The sequence below is a fragment of the Ursus americanus genome, chromosome 15 (assembly GCF_024610735.1).
Source record: "Ursus americanus isolate L20-20 chromosome 15, mUrsAme1.1.p, whole genome shotgun sequence".
In the NCBI taxonomy this organism is placed as follows: Eukaryota; Metazoa; Chordata; class Mammalia; order Carnivora; family Ursidae; genus Ursus; species Ursus americanus.
The window spans coordinates 32,814,467-32,832,113 of record NC_142141.1 but is presented as its reverse complement, the minus strand read 5'-3'; the positions used below and the strand labels follow the sequence as shown (position 1 = coordinate 32,832,113).

Sequence of the window (17,647 nt, the reverse complement as noted above, 5' to 3'; positions counted from 1 at the left end):
ATAGAGTTTCAAAGAATTGAGTAGGTTGTTACATAGATATGATGGTTGATTTTATGTGTCAACTTGACTGGGCTAAGAGATATGCAGATAGCTGGTAAAATTATTTCTGGGTGTGTCTGTGAGGGTGTTTCTAGAAAATGAATCTGTATACAGAGTAAAGAAGATTGTGCTCACCAATGCAGGTGGGCATCGTCCAATCCACTGGGGAACTAAGTAGAACAAAAAAGTGGAGAAAGGGCAAATTTCTGATCTGCTTGAGCTGGGACACCCATCCTCTCCTGCCCTAGGACAGTGGCACTCTTGGTTATTGTGCCTTCGGCCTTGTACCAGCACTTACATCATAGGCCTCCTGGTTCTCAGGCCTTTGGACATGGACTGAGACTTACACCACTGGCTCCCCTGGTTCTCGGTCCTTTGGGTTTGTATTGGAACTACACCACCAGCATTCTTGGGCTTTCAGCTTTCAGACGCCAGATGGTGGAACTCCTCAGCCTCCATAATAGTGTGAGCCAATTCCTCATAATAAGCGTCCTTCTATATATCTATCTATATCCTAATGGTTCTGTTTCTCTGGAGAACACTAATACAGTAGGCAAGTGGATATTCAAGTTTGGAACTGAGAAATCATGCTTATGTTAAATTAAAGTTTGAAAATCAACAGTATGTAAATGGTACTTCAGGCCACAAACTGTATGAGATCACTTCAGAGTCAATTCTAGAGAAAAGAAAAGGACTCAGAAGGAGACCTGATGATATTATTCAATCAATATCTTAGCATTCTTTTCAGTTTCATTGATATTATTATGTCAGTAAAATGCTATTTTAATTATAATAGCTCTACAATAAGACCTTATACCTGTGAAAAGAATTCATTACATACTACTTTCCTTTTAAAAATTTTTTTGCTTTTCATCTATATTTTCTTACATATAAACTTATATATTGCTTTACGAGGTCAAAAACTTCCTCTTGATATGTGACACTAGTTATATTTTGTGAATGTTATAAAAAGTATGTAAAAGTATAAAAAGAAATAACATAAAAAAGAAATAAAATTGATATTTGATATCACTGATTAATTTTTGAGCTAGACAAATTATTAGAGCTTGTCCAGCTTATCAAGATGAGGATACTTACAGAGCATAGGATTAGGTGAATGATCAAGAAATGGCCCAGAGAGATTTGGTTCTGGTGAAGGGGAGGAAGCACAAGGGTCACATGAATTGGTAGCCATTGGCTAGGTATCCTGCCCCATCTCCAGAGAGTTCCAAAGCGTTGGAACCATTGAAGGAAAAGCCCATAATTTACATTCGAAGTATGTGGAACTTGATTAAATTTGTATGCTCTGACTATTTCTAATTTTTTTATAATAATATTTTTTATTATATTATCTAAGTCACCAAACAGTACATCCCTGGTTTTTGATGTAAAGTTCAATGATTCATTACTTGCATATAATACCAGTGCACCATGCAATACGTGCTCTCCTTACTACCCATCACCAGCCTATCCCATTGCCCCACCCCCTCCCCTCTGAAGCCCTCAGTTTGTTCTTCAGAGTCCATAGTCTCTCGTGCTTCATTCCCCCTTCTGATTGCCCCCCCCTTTCTTTATCCCTTTCTTCTCCTACCGATCTTGCTAGTTCTTATGTTCCATAGATACGAGAAACCATATGATAATTGTCTTTCTCTGCTTGACTTATTTCACTTAGCATTATCTCCTCCAGTGCCGTCCATGTTGCAGCAAATGTTGAGAAATCGTTCCTTTTGATAGCTGAGTAATATTCCATTGTATATATGGACCACATCTTCTTAATCCAGTCATCTGTTGAAGGGCATCTCGGCTCCTTTCATGATTTAGCTCTTGTGGACAATGCTGCTATGAACATTGAGGTGCATATGGCCCTTCTCTTCACTACATCTGTATCTTTGGGGTAAATACCCAGTAGTGCAATGGCTGGGTCATAGGGTAGCTCAATTTTTAACTTTTTTTTTTTTAAGATTTTATTTATTTATTTGACAGAGATAGAGATAGCCAGCGAGAGAAGGAACACAAGCAGGGGGAGTGGGAGAGGAAGAAGCAGGCTCATAGCGGAGGAGCCTGATGTGGGGCTCGATCCTATAACGCCAGGATCACGCCCTGAGACGAAGGCAGACACTTAACTGCTGTGCCACCCAGGCGCCCTCAATTTTTAACTTTTTAAGGGACCTCCACACTGTTTTCCAGAGTGGCTGTACCAACTTGCATTCCCACCAACAATGTAGGAGGGATCCCCTTTCTCCACATCCTCTCCAGCATTGTCATTTCTTGCCTTGTGTATTTTTGCCATTCTAACTGGCGTAAGGTGGTATCTTAGTGTGGTTTTGATTTGAATTTCCCTGATGGCTAATGATTTTGAACATTTTTTCATGTGTCTGTTCGCCATTTGTATGTCTTCATTGGAAAAGTGTCTGTTCATATCTTCTGCCCGTTTTATGATTTGTTTATTTGTTCCTCGTGTATTGAGTTTGAGAAGTTCTTTGTAGTTCTTGGATACCAGTCTTTTATCTGCAGTGTCATTTGCAAATATCTTCTCCCATTCCATGGTTGCCTCTTAGTTTTTTTGACTGTTTCCTTGAATGTGCAGAAGATTTTATCTTGATGAAGTCCCACAAGTTCATTTTTTCTTTTGTTTCTCTTGCCTTTGGAGATGTGTCATGAAAAAGGTTGCTGTGGCCGATGTCGTAGAGGTTGCTGCCTATGCTCTCCTCTAGGATTTTGATGGATTCCTGTCTCACATCGAGGTCTTTCATCCATTTGGAGTTTATCTTTGTGTATGGTGTGAGAGAGTGGTCAAGTTTCATTCTTTTGCATGTAGCTGTCCAATTTTCCCAGCACCATTTATTGAAGAGACTGTCTTTTTTCCACCAGATGTTTTTTCCTGCTTTATCAAAGATTAGTTGCCCAAAGAGCCAAGGGTCCATTTCTGGGTTCTCTATTCTGTTCCATTGGTCTATGTGTCTGTTTTTGTGCTAGTACCATGCTGTCTTTGTGATCACAGCTTTGTAGTACAGCTCAAAATCTGGCATTGTGATGCCCCCAGCTTTGTTTTTCCTTTTCAACAGTTCCTTGGCGATCCGTGGCCTTTTCTGTTTCCACACAAATTTAAGGGCTGTTTGTTCCTGTTCTTTGAAAAATGTCATTGGTATTTTGATTGGGATAGCATTGAAAGTGTAGATTGCTCTGGGTAGCATGGACATTTTAACTATGTTAATTCTTCCGATCCATGAACATGGAATATCTTTCCATCTTTTTGTGTCTTCTTCAATGTCTTTCAAGAGTGATTTGTAGTTTCTAGAATATAGATTCTTTACGTCCCTGGTTAAGTTAATTCCAAGATAACATATGGTTTTTGGTGCTATTCTAAATGGGATGGATTCCCTAATTTCTCTTTCTTCAGTCTCATTGTTCGTGTATAGAAATGCAACTGATTTCTGAGCATTGATTTTATATCCCGCAACAGTACTGAATTGTTCTATAACTTCTAGTAGTTTGGGAGTAGATTCTTTTGGGTTTTCCACATAGAGTATCATGTCATATGCGAAGAGAGACAGCTTGACTTCTTCTTTGCCGATTTGAATACCTTTTATCCCTTTTTGTTGTCTGATTGCTGTTGCAAGGACTTCTAGTATTATGTTGAATAATAATGGCGAGAGTGGGTGTCCTTGTCGTGTTCCTGATCTTAAGGGAAAGGATTCTAGCTTTTCCCCATTGAGAATGATATTTGCTGTGGGCTTTTCATAGATGGTTTTTATGAGACTGAGGAATGTACCTTCTATCCCTACACTCTGAAGGGTTTTAATCAGGAAAGGATGCTGTATTTTGTCAAATGCTTCTTCTGCATCTATTGAGATCATATGATTTTTGGCTTTTTTCTTGTTGATAAAAATCTATGACACTGATAGATTTGCGAATGTTGAACCACGCTTGCATCCCAGGGATGAATCCCACTTGGTCATGATGGATAATCATTTTAACGTACTGTTGGATTCTATTAGCAAGGATCTTGTTGAGAATTTTGGCATCCATATTCATTAGGGAAATCGGTCTTTAATTCTCCTTTTTGTGCAGAAGATTTTATCTTGATGAAGTCCCACAAGTTCATTTTTTCTTTTGTTTCTCTTGCCTTTGGAGATGTGTCATGAAAAAGGTCCTTTTTGATGGGGTCTTTGCCTGGTAATACTGGCCTCATAGAATGAGTTTGGTAGCTTTCCTTCTGTTTCTATTTTTTGAAATAGCTTTAGGAGAATAGGTATTATTTCTTCTTTGAATGTTTGGTAGAATTCCCCAGGAAATCCATCAGGTCCTGGCGTTTGTTTTTTGGAAGGTTTTTAATCACTGTTTCAATATCTTCATAATTAATTGGTCTTTTTAAAAAATCAGTTTCTTCCTGTTTCAGTCTTGGTAGTTTATAGGTTTCCAGGAAGTCCTCCATCTCTTCCAGATTGCTTAATTTATTGGCATAAAGCTGTTGATAAAAGTTTCTAATAATCGTTCCAATTTCATTGGTGATGGTTGTGACCTCTCCCTTTTCATTCATAATTTTATTAATGTGAGTCCTTTCTCTATTCTTTTGGATAAGTCTTGCCAGTGGCTTATCTATTTTATTTATTCTTTCAAAGAACCAGCTTCTAGTTCTGTTGATCTGCTCTACTGTGCTCCTGGTTTCTAATTCATTGATCTCTGCTCTAATCTTGATCAACTGCTTTCTCGTGCATGGATTAGGCCTGTTTCTCTGTTGCTGTTCCAGCTTCTTGAGGTGAGAATATAAAAACTGCATTTAGATTTTTCTATTCTTTTGAGTGAGGCTTGGATGGCTATGTATTTTCCCCTTAGGATTGACTTTGCAGTGTCCCATAGGTTTTGGACCGTTGTGTTTTCATTCTCGCTGGTCTCCGTAAATTGTTTAAATTGATTTTTGATTTCCTGGTTTAGCGAATCATTCTTGAGCAGGATGGTTCTTAGTCTCCAAGTGTTTGAGTTTCTTCCAAATACTTCCTTGTGATTGAGTTCCAATTTCAAAGCATTGTGGTCTGAGAATATGCAGGGAATAATTTTGGTCTTTTGGTATTGGTTGGCACCTGTTTTGTGTCCCAGACATGTTGGGAATGTTGTGTCCCAACATTCTTGAGAATGTTCCGTGGGCATTAGAATAGAATGAGTATTCTTTGGTTCTGGGGTGTAGTGTTCTATGTATATCTATGAGGTCCAACTCGTCTAGTATGGCATTCAAAGCTCTTGTTTCTTTGTTGATTTTCTGCTTAGGTGATCTATCTATTGCTGATAGTGAAGTGTTGAGGTCCCCTACTATTAACGTATTTTTGTCTATATGTCTCTTTATTCTGGTTAAGATTTGGCTTGTGTATCTTGCTGCTCCCCTGTTGGGGCACATATATTTATAATTGTCATATCCACTTGTTGTATACATCCTTTAAGAATAATATAGTGCCCTTCTATATCTCTAAGTATAGTCTTTACTTTAAAATCCAATCTGTCTGATATGAGAATTGCTACCCCAGCTTTCTTTTGAGGTCCATTGGTGTGAAAGATGGTATTCCATCCCTTTACTTTCAGTCTGGATGTATCTTTAGGTTCAAGGTGAGTCTCTTGTAGACAGCAAATGGAGGGTCATGTCTTTTTACCCAATCTGCAACCCTGTGACATTTTATGGGAGCATTTAAGCCATTCACATTGAGACTGATTATTGAGAGATATGATTTTAATGATGCATGTTGCCAGTAAAGTCTTTGTTTCTATAGATTGTGACTTTCTGTTCTGTATCAGTCTTGGGGCCTTTCTACTTTTATAGAACCCCCCTTAATATCTCCTGTAGGGCTGGTTTCGTGGTTATGAAATTGGTCAATGACTGGCGATTCTGGAAGATCTTTATCTCTCCATCAATTCTGAATGACAGCCTTGCTGGATAAAGAATCCTTGGCTGCATGTTTTTCTCTGAAAGAGCTTTTAAAATGCCCCCCCCCCCCAACCCTTTCTCTCATTCCAGGTCTGTGTAGACAGGTCTGACGTAATTCTGATACCTTTGCCTTGGTATGTGAGAAATTTCTTCACTCTGGCTGCTTTCAATACTGTATCCTTGGATCTAATATTTGCGAATTGTGCTATGACGTGACGTGGCGTAGGTTTGTCGTGGTTGAGCTTGGGAGGGGTCCTCTCTGCTTCTTGGACACGAATGCTTATTTCCTTTGCTAGATTAGGGAAGTTTTCAGCTACAATTTGTTCGAATATCTCTTCTAGACCTCTGTTTTTCTCCACCCCCTCGGGGATGCCGATGATTCTGACATTGGAACGTTTCATTGAGTCAGTAATCTCCCGTACCCTACATTCTTGAGATTGGATTTTTTTAAGCCAGTTTTCTATTTTAGCTTTCTCTTCTACTAACCCATCCTCCAGTTCACCAATACGTTCTTCTGCCTCATTCACCCTGGCCCTCAGAGCATCTAGTTTTGACTGCATTTGATTCATAGAATTTTTAATTTTTGGCAGAATCACTCTCATTTCCACCCTTAGAGATTCTATATTCTCATTAACATTTTCTTTAATACTTTTTTCAAGTCTACACATCATCTTGACCATTGTTACTCTGAATTCCATTTCTGATAATTTGGTTATATCCATATCCATCAGTTCTGTGGCAGAGACCACAGACTCATTGTCTTTTCTTTGCTGCGGGGGGGGGGGGGGTGTTTCTCCTTCTCGTCATTCTGATGAGGAGAGGTTGCGGGGTTGTCTAGAGCCCAAATTATTGACCAGGAACCAGGCAGTGTGCACTTGTTTTATAGGGACCTTAGGGATGTGGGCTTCTTGATTTTTCAGCCTGCCTTCTGGGGGAGAGGCCTGCCACGCCACTCAGGCAACCCTGTTTGGGTAGGGTCTCCCTGTCTCCTGCAAGGGGGGATGGGGATGGGCACACTGTGAGCCGGTATTTCCAGGCTTTTGTTCTCTGGCGGCTTTCCCTGGAGGTTTGCTGTGCCTCTACTGAGAGTCAGAGCAGCAGTAGCCAAATCTCAGCCTCTGTCTCAGAACAGAGGAATTGCGGACGGTTCTCCACTGAGGCCCTCTGGCCACTTTAACTCTGTTTCTGTTGGTGCTGCTAAACCCTACAGAGTTCCGGCATGTGCACCCCACAGCCGGCATCCTAGCCCTCACTTCCAGGGCCGGCGTGTCTCTGTCTTTTGTGTTTCTAACAGCGCCAGCCGCCTCCCTCCCCCCCTCCCCCGCCCCACACGCGCGCTCCGGAGCTCCCTTTCAGTGTGGTTCGCACACTCTGGAGCTCCCGTTTTCAGACTGCTTGCGCGTTCCCCTGCTCACGGTCTCAGTCTGCTCTCTCGCAAGTGCTGATCCGCAAGTCCGCCCGCTCCCCCGGTGCAGGTGGCTACCGCTTCCTGGCACCCGAACCTGGCAGCTCCCTCCCCCTTCGGTTTATCTTCCAATATCTGTGCACGGCTTCACAGCTCCCCACTTCGTACCTCAATACTCATCTTTGGTGATGTTCATTTGTAGAGACCCAGATGTATCTTCCTGCATCTCAGGCTGATTCCGTGGATGTTCAGAATGGTCTGGTACCTATCCAGCTCGACTCAGGGGACCAGCTGAAAAAGGGGACCCCTACTCCTCTGCCGTCTTAACTCTTCCCTCCTGCTGTGACTATTTCTGAGAACAGGTTTTAATTTTCACTCTTACCTTTTAAAAGCACCAAAAGGCATCCTATTTCAAAGGATTAGAAAATATTCTAGCTCTACTTTGAGGAAGGATCACTCCTTTTCCCACCTCATCTCTCCCAGCTTGAAATTTGAAGTATGGTGTTCAAAAAGCCTGAAGCTACTTGTAATCTTGCAAGTTCTTCTTGCTCTCCCAGTCAGTGCCTTTGTGTTTGCAGCTCTCTCTGCCTGCCTTACCCTATTGCCATCTCTTTTTGTCTGACTAATACCTACTCAATTTTGAAAACCCGGCTCAGAAATCTCCTTCCTAAGGAAGCTCCTATGCCTCTTTCTGTTCAAGTGCCTTTTTTGTGTGCTTCCCAACTGTCCCATACTTCTCTCTCTCACAACAAGTGTGATAATGTGTTGTAATGCCTGTGTGCTTCCTTCTGCCCTTCACTAGAGTATGACCTCTTGGAAACTCGAGGAGGGTCTCTTTCATCTCTGCATCCCCAGCACCTAGACAATGCTCTGCAGAGATCAGGCATTCAATAAATATTTGTTGAATCAATACACAGCCAATCTACCTTCTTTTTTTTTTTTTAAAGATTTTATTTATTTATTTGACAGAGATAGAGACAGCCAGCGAGAGAGGGAACACAAACAGGGGGAGTGGGAGAGGAAGAAGCAGGCTCCTAGCAGAGGAGCCTGATGTGGGGCTCGATCCCAGAACGCCCTGAGCCGAAGGCAGATGCTTAACCGCTGTGCCACCCAGGCGCCCCCGCCAATCTACCTTCTTAAGAAGAATTTTACTCATATGAAGAAAGAGTTAAAGCACTCTCCAAATTTCACACTTTAATAGGACTTGTGACTCCGAAATATAAAAAAGAGATTTATAAGTGTAAGGGTTGAATACATTAGCTTGAAATTCATTTTCTCCTGTCATTGACTTGGAACCATTTCTAGGAGAATTAGATGTCAGAAGCTTATGGAGTGTGACTAGGACAGCCATTTAAAACCTAATCATTTTTCTCCTAGGTTCTGAAGCTGATAATAGATTTTAGAACTGGGGGGCTTGGTGCGGTGGAGAGAGTGCCATGCTCTTCAGGTAGATGTGGCTTGCAAATGTGGCCCTTGGGACACATCCTTACAAAAAAAGACATCTTTCACAATCTGGAAAAGATGTTCTAAACAGTCAGTAGATGCCAAAGGTATGACAAAGAGCCTCCGAGCACAGAGAAAATAAATGATCTGTTCCACTGCTATATCTAGTGTTTTCGGGAACTTGAAACTTGAATTTTGTCTAAATAAAAAACACAAGGCAAAGCAGGCCTTCTTAGTTTTCTTTCTCTGGCATTTTGTCAGGTTTTGCTGGAAGAGAGCATCTCCTATTATGTAATAGAATTTCCCCTAATAGAGCCTGGTACAAAGATGAAACCATACTTTAGTACACTGAAGAAGAATAGGAACAATATTTTTTTAACTCAGGAAAACTAATACATTGTTCCAATTAAGTTCATAGAGCAATAGAGTATCAAGACTTGAAGACAATTTCAGTATTTTTTAATTCAACTTGTTGATTTCACCAATGAGGAAACATATTAAGGAGAGTGAAGTAACTGGATCAAAGTCCCAAAAACTGTGGTATTCTAAGGGCATCAGACATGTAAACAAATAATATAAAATATGATAAAATGCATGATATAATTGAAAATAAATCAATGTTACTAGCACAATACTTTTATTTTGTAGGGGAAATATTTGCTTATCTATAATGGCAATCATCAAAATGTCTTTACTTATCAATGATAAATATTTTGGCACATGTATACATGGAAAGCAGGGTTGTGTTGAGTTGCAGGTTCAATCTCTTGAAAAGTAGATAAAGGCAGTGAATTAGAAAATGGGGAAAATATCCAGATCACCAGCTTGTAAATTCCAAGAATCACTAAGTCATCATTTAACCCTTACATTTGGGATGGATGATACTGAAAACAGTATCAGAGAGTGACACTCTTGTTATATTTCCACAATTACTGGAGCAAATATCATAATCCCTGACAATCAGGAAATCCTCCATATACTCGCCATGTATCTAAAGCCATTTCTTCTTAAAGACAATCATATAATTTCTACACAAAAGCAAAATAATATTAATGAATAATGATGATGAAATGATATTTCTTATAAAATTCTTTCACATAATTACTCTTTTGATCCTCATAAAAGCCTAAAATAGTACTTGTATTTCCTTCATTTTTACATGCGGAATCCTAAGGCTTATAGGTTAAATGATTTGCTTAAGAGTTGGTGAGGGCTGACATCATGAGCCATGGAGACAAGGGCAGGTGGGCTAACTAATACTTCCCCATGGGAAAGAATAGGGAGCCTTTGATTCCAGATAAGGACCCATGTTTGGCAACACTGGCTACTAATTCTGCTGCAATGAATATTTTAAAAGGAGGAATGAACTTTTGTATTTAAATAGGGAGTCTGTTATATCCCTGATAATCTCCTAGGTATTTTGCATGTTATTGAATTCATTTCCACAATGAACCTTCCCTGTGATTAAAGCAAACTGGTATAATTTCAACAATAGTTCTTGGCTTAAAGAGCCATGAACTGAGCAACTTGGTTCCATAGAGGTTTGGTTTAAGTAGAAAATTAGTTTATTTGTTTACACACACAAACACACTCGCACTACATATATATTTAAAGGCACCTAATGATGTGGTTGTTAACACAGGTTCTGAGTCAGGTAGACTGGATTCATATTCCTCAGCTCAGCTGTTTACTAGTTGTTGGGTCTAACAAGCTGTGTGACCTTGGAAAATCTGTTGAGTCTCTGTTTCTTCATCTACAAAATAGGAGTAAATAAAATACTTGTAAGACTGTAATAAGAATTAAATGAGATAATGTTTATAAAGTGCTTAACATATTTTTTAGCAGATAGTAGTTTCAATAAATATTAGCAATGATAACATGTATATGGTATATGGTTTAAAAAGATAGATTTGAGACAGCTATAAATATTCATTAAATAGTGGTTTAATCACACAGACTAATAAGTATGTGAAGAAATTGAAGGGACAGGGAATTAGAGGGTAATGAATAAGACAATGTTGATAATAAGATTAGTACATAATATTTGTGACAAAATGTCCTGTGCATTTCTTTGTGTAAGCCAGAAATATTGCTTCAAGCTTCCTTGCAATTAATGCACAAAGGAAAACAGAGTTAAATTAAATTTTATTATGCCCCCAAATAAAAATAAAACAATGCTTCAGGAGAAGACTATGTTTCTTTTGACTGACCAGTTCAGTGGCTTTCTTCATTTTGTGGATGTTGTGACATTGTAAACAACGTCTTCAACATCTTCCCAATAAATACAAAAGTAAACTTTGCATTTCTTATACATTGATGTAGGCAAAGGCCTAAAACCAAAGTATGATTCAGTAAAGCAATTTCATGAGTGAAGAACATATGACATATGCATGATTCTTTGATGGCCTGACATAACTCGAATCTCGGCCCTGAATTTAGGGTACCTAGAGATATAAGCGAACTCAACTCAGCAAATCTTTTACAGATAATATTTATTAAAACCAACTTTTTGAGAATAAATTGCCCAGAACAGAATGAAAGTTATACTTTCTGAGAATTATCTGGGAATTTGATTTTTTAGGCCCAGTTATGAAAGATTCACAAACTTTAATTATTAAATGAACTGTAAGTTGGGTTGATATTTACTTAGTGGGTGTCTAGTCACATGGCAGGCCACTATAACTCAAATCACCTAATTAGAGAGAGAACATTATCTTTTTTTTTACTCAGACTTTCCAAAATCATAGAAGTCTTTATTAAAACAACAAATGTGATAAAAGAGTAAGCTCCATGATGAAGGAACTTTATCTTCTTTGGGGCTTGATGCCCAAAACTACAGCACTCTCTGACACATGTGGTTATAAAAGATGAATTTTATTTTTAAATAATGAGGGAATCAATAGGTGGAACAACTGATCCTAAATAGAATCTGAAGAGCAGGCAAATATTTAGGCATCAAGACCTAAAAAGAATTTACAAATAGATGCAAAACTGAAGACACTAGCTAATATCCACAGGAAGATACTGGCTTGCATTTCACCAGGCACAATCTGCATACCTATAAACCAGAATCCTTTGCATTACTGTCAGATTTCTACAACTTAGTTGTAAAATAGCTCAAAGACTGAAGAATAGGCTGAGATCACAGTAAAGTAAGTGCTAGACAGGAAAGTCAGTAATCCTTTCTTTTTCATGACTTTTCCCTACTGTAGGCACTCCAAAGTATTTTTAATGAGCTAATCCTGCATATTGATTAAATAATGCTTTTAAATTTGATATATCATATAGAGAAATATTTAAAGAAATACAAAGGTATAATTTTTACCTTTCCTCAGTATTCTTAGCACTGTGAATATAAATTCTTTTCTCAATTTGCCTTCAAATAGATAAGCGCAAGTCCTTTGCTTACTTGTGTCAAAATCTTCTGTGCCCATATTGCTCTGTCTTTGGGCCCTTAGGGTCATTTCTTTTTTCTGCTACAGGTGCTCTCCTCAGGGGAGTATAACACTTCTTATATGCTTTCTTTAACTGCTGACAGTTTTTAGCTCTTTTGCTATCTACTCAATTTTCCCCTTTTTTCAAGGGAAAAAAAAAGTCAGAAGTACGAGTTGCCCAGGGACTTACAATTGGTTTCTGACGTGAAATTAATTTAATTAATTAATTAATTAATTAGTTAATTTTTCTGTGGGACTGAGCCCTTAAACCTGTGCAGTCTGATGCTTCCTCAGGTCCTAAGTGTCAGAATTTAATTGTTGGACACCCCGTTGGTGTTTGGAGAATTGGAGAATTGGTTGTTGGTACTGGCAACACCCTAGGTAAGTGATAAGCAGAGAAGGCTGTGGAGAAGCCATAAGAGTTAGAAGAAATCCAAGAGATCATTGTGTGGTGGAAACCATGAGACAATTTTCTAAGAAGGAAATAAATGGTTACCAGCATCAATGCTGCAAAGAAGTCAAGGAAGGAAAGGCCTGTAAAGTATGAATTATATTTAGTACTAACTTTTGAAAGTAATTCCAGGGAGGAGTCAGGGCAAAAATAGGGTGAGGGTGGAAGAGTTCATAAAAAGGGGCTTGAGAAAAACCAGTTGCAGCGAATTTAAAAATTACCTCGAAATGAAAAAGTGAAAAGTGCATAGTGTATATAAATTTTTTGACTCTTTGTGTGCCAAGCAGCAATTCCAAGCTGTTTATACATTTTGTCATCCTAGGAAAGCTCAGTATTTTACTCTTGCTTTGTAGATGATGGTGACAAAATTACACAGATAGCCCAAGGCAAAGAAGATGGGATATGAACCTAGGTCTGCAGGACTGCACATTTTCTCTTTTTTTAACCACAACAGAAAAGCTGAGTTTCTCTGTCCTAAAAAATTCTCTAATTCAGAGCTTCTATTCCCCTAAGATACCAGATAACTGAAATAATTTTGGAGGGGTCTGTTGGATCACATCACAGTGATCCAATTTAGCCAGACCTAAGGGGGGCACCTCATATACTAGTGACCAATCTTTTCTTTTCTTTAAGTCACTTCTTTTAATGCTTTTTTTGAGTTAGCTCTGAGAAAAAAAATTGACTCTAAAGCCTAATATAGTTTCAAAATGTCTAAACTTTTAATAGACCTCTAAAAACAATTTTGCTTTTTTTTAAGGATAAATATTCTGTCTCTGAGATGACAAATGAGAGTTTAGATACAGCCAATGCATTTATATGAGTCAACCATTCACAGAGCCACTTGAGGTGGAGAGGATATTTTTATTTTTTATTTTTCTTGCTAATTAATATGAATTGGGGCCACTGAAATTTAATTAGCTCAAAGTAGGCATTTTCCCCCTTAAACAAACAAATGTTGCTTTACCATTTAATTTAATTAATTTATTTAAAATATTTATTTATTTTAGAAAGAGAAGGTGTGCGTGCGTGAGTGGGGCAGGGACAGAGAGGGAGAGAGAGTCCTAAGCAGACCCTGTGCGGAGCAAGAGCCCAATCCCAGTACCCTGAGATCATGACCTGAGCCTAAATCAAGAGTTGGTTGCTTAACCGACTGAGCCACCCAGGTGCCCCTTGTTTTACCATTTTAAACCATGATTTGGCTTCATCCATAAATCTTTACTACTTGGAAAGGAAAAGAAGACCTTAAAATCCAGTTGAAAATAGGTTACTTGAAGCCAGGGCACTACTATGAAAGAAAACCAGTAATTGTTTCAACTCACTGTTAAAGTCAGTGTCTTCCAGCAGGAATGCAAAGGCAGCATATTCTAATGGCTACCATTTTGTTTTATTTTCTTTTTGTTTTTGTTTTGAGATGAGCCATCATAGTTTATGACAGCTTTTGAGATTGGCAAATTTTTTTTTAAATATTTTATTTATTTATTCAACAGAGATAGAGACAGCCAGAGAGAGAGGGAACACAGCAGGGGGAGTGGGAGAGGAAGAAGCAGGCTCCCAGCGGAGGAGCCCGATGTGGGACTCGATCCCGGAACGCCGGGATCACGCCCTGAGCCGAAGGCAGACGCTTAACGACTGCGCTACCCAGGCGCCCCAGAGATTGGCAAAATTTATATAATTTTCATGTAGAAAGGATTTCATAGTTCTTTTAGAGCATTGCTTCCCAAAATAAAGTATATAAGCTGAGGGGATGGTGTATGTAATGTATCAGCAGGGGCATATGGATTTTTTAAGAGAAATTTTCAACTGTTTATTTTCAATTTGTTGATGATCTGCCATGTAACATATGCACATTTAGGATTATAAGAGGGCCTTCCATATAGCTTCCTAATTTCAGTGATCATATTTGCTGTTTTGTTTCTGGTCTTACTCCCATCAAAGAAATCTCAATTGGTGTCAGGTGGCACCCCATGAATGGATGCGGCATAGTGGATCAAACTGATAAAAGTAGTAGATGCATTGAATCTTCATGAGGCATGCAGAAAAGACGTTCCAAACTCAAAAGAGCCTGAACCATTTTATTCTGAACCATTACCTCAAGGAAGAATGAACACTTTAACAAGTTATCAAGTGAGAATTTATTATAATTGCCACTAAAGAATTGTTTGCTAGCTGGCTTTTAATTTAGAATGAGAGCTGATTGTTCTGAATTAGCAAAAAAGCCTGGATGTTATTAATGATATTTTGTAGAACATACTTAAACAATAACAACAATGACATGCTCTGAATTTGTATTGTTGAGGTTAAAATACAGGAACGGACTAAATATAGAACCAAGTCTGAGGCTACATCTTTCTGCTTTTAAAGAAATTGACAATTTAGTTTCAAGAAAAAAAATTGTCACAGTACATTAATATTATAAATTTACATTTTATTTTTGCTTTGGTTAATCTAATTGGCTGGCAAGTTTATTCTGCTTTTATTCTTTTGTTAGAGCTAACCACAGTACCTTTACCTCTGAGGATATTTTATTAATATTAAAACAAAAGTGATTTTGGTCAACAAGAATCTGGAAGAAATGTTTTCCTTTTAAAGGCATCTGTGGCTGAGAGATGATTGCCAAATGATCCATTTGTTCTCTGTTTTAGATGGGGTTTCCCAGAAGCAGAGCCAGGGACTGGGATTCTTGTATAATGATTTATTGAGGAAGTGATTTCAGAAGAGGATGAGGGTTAGTGAGAGCAGGATAGGACAGAGGGAGGAGCTAAGCAAGGATGTGGTGTCAGCTGGAGACCAGCTGGAACCAGGTTGGTTCCACTGGAAGCTATGGAGCATGAATTTCAGCAGCTTATCCAGTGTTACCATGGGTTGCTACCCCTTAGAGTTATTATAATGGCTCCCATTAGGAGGAGGGAACAGCTATGAGCCACTAATGAGGGCTAAGGCATGAGAACTGGGGAATGGGTATTCTAGTAAAGTGGTTCTGGGCAGAGCAACCATGAGGCCTGCTAGGGTACCTGCCTTGCAGTGCTCAGATACACTTGCTTCTCAAATTAAGTTAACTCCATCTAGTCACAGCTTTTCCAGGGTCCTGAATGGTCAATGTTCAGGGAAGACTTACAAGAAGTTTATTTAAATAAAATATAGCTCCTGTGGTGCAATTGATCTGAAGATACTCTTTTCCTTTCTGCTCTACCAGCTATTCTAGAATGTCTCTTCCTTGGCTAGCACCTCTGCTGGACTAGTTGGCTTGCCTTATGGCATCTGATGCAGTTGCCATTCTTTTATCAGCCTGTGGTTATTGGACTTGTTTGTAAGAGTAAGTAAAACTGGTAATGAAAATACAAAGAGATAATCCAAAAAGCACCCTGCTTGCATTGGCTAGCAGTACTTTATTTCCTCATGATGAACAGTGTCAGTTACCCCTGCTGGTATGGTAACTGTTTTTTGTCTGATAGTCTACTGGCTTGAGGAGCTGAAGGTAAACAGGAGTTAGTCTTATCTTTAAGTTTATTGGGATTTTCCCTGTGTCTTCTGGTGGAAGCATCCCCCCTCTAGGAACCAGAACCACAGAGCCTAAATTACAGAAGTGGGGAAACACAGGGGTGCCTGGGTGGCTCAGTCAGTTAAGCGTCTGCTCCCAGCTCAGGTCATGACCTCAGGGTCCTGGGATCGAGCCCCACATCAAGCTCCCCGCTCAGGGGGAAGTCTGATTCCTTTGCCTCTGCCCCTGCTCTCTATTGCTCACTGTCTCTCAAATAAATAAATAAAATCTTGAGGAAAAAAAAGAAAAAAGAAGAAGTGGGGAAACACAAATTCCCTGAGTAGGTGACTAGGAGTGATGATGAGTGAGCCCATTCCTGCTTTTATTCCTTTGTTCCCATACCTTGCATTCTACTTATTGGTGACAGAGTACTATTAATGTCCATTGTTTTAGGGTTTATACTGTATCCTGAAGAAGAGCTCTCCACCCATGTAAAGTGTCTTCAACAGGTGGAACCTCAACAGCCTGACTATTAAGTCAGCAGCTTCTGGATGATCCAGAATATGGTGGGATCAATAAATAGATACCATGATTGTGTTCCACCACTGCACATCTTTTGCCATAAAGTTTGTCTCTTTGTCCCTAGCAATGCTAAGTGGGATTTGGAGGCTTAGATCAGACAATTTGGAGTACTACTAGCTGGGTGCTATGGGCAGAGACTGAAAGTTGATTGAGAGTCCAGATGAAATATTGCCCTTTAATGTGGAAATATTGCCCCTGTACTACTAGCTGGGTGCTATGGGCAGAGACTGAAGGTTGATTGAGAGTCCAGATGAAATATTGCCCCTGTAATGTGTTTGATGTAATCAACTTGCCACCAAATAACTGATTGGTCTCTTTGAAGGATGATACTGTATTCTCAGTGTTATCTGTTGCTGGCCTATTGAACACTCATTGATGGCAGCAGTTGATCATCCTTCATGAGAAGGAACCCATGCTGTTTGGGCCCTCACATGGTCTGTCACCATTACTTCTCTCTTCTAGAGCCCATGGCATGAGCCTAAGTCAGCCAACAACAGATGCTGGTTGCCATCTATTGGCCAAGTCACCCTGTCAAATTTGTTATTTAGTTCCTCTTCTATGATGGACACTGTCTTGTGAGCACTGATTTATGATGCAAATATTGTTATATGTTGTACTCATTCCCCAGCTCTTCCAAATGCTTCTTCCATACCTCTAATCTAATCATACTCCTATCAGGCTTCTAACTCACCAGACAAGACATTTATCGTGTAGTCAGTTTTTACCCTTATTGTAGACTGCTTCTTTGTGATTCTCAAAGTGGTTGACCAGACACACTGCTTGAAGTTCTTCCCAGTGGAGGATTTCCTCCCCATGGAGGACACTCATCATTGTCTTTCAGGGCCATCCTTGGTGTATGGTTTAATAGCAGTATATTTTCAGCTTGAACCTACATACAATC

At 39.3% G+C, this 17,647-nt stretch overlaps 1 protein-coding gene and 1 long non-coding RNA gene across 2 annotated transcripts in view; one reads left to right on the top strand and one right to left on the bottom strand.

Moving 5' to 3' along the window:
- Positions 1 to 17,647, top strand: part of FBXO4 (F-box protein 4) — a 364,568-nt gene that overhangs the window by 131,933 nt on the left and 214,988 nt on the right. The gene's annotated exons all lie outside the window — the stretch shown is intronic.
- The window catches only part of LOC123785519 (uncharacterized), a 37,888-nt gene continuing 30,660 nt past the window's right edge, over positions 10,420 to 17,647 (bottom strand). The window contains exon 3 of the long non-coding RNA XR_006777657.2: positions 10,420 to 10,554. This is a non-coding gene — a long non-coding RNA (uncharacterized LOC123785519). The remainder of the gene's footprint in view (positions 10,555 to 17,647) is intronic.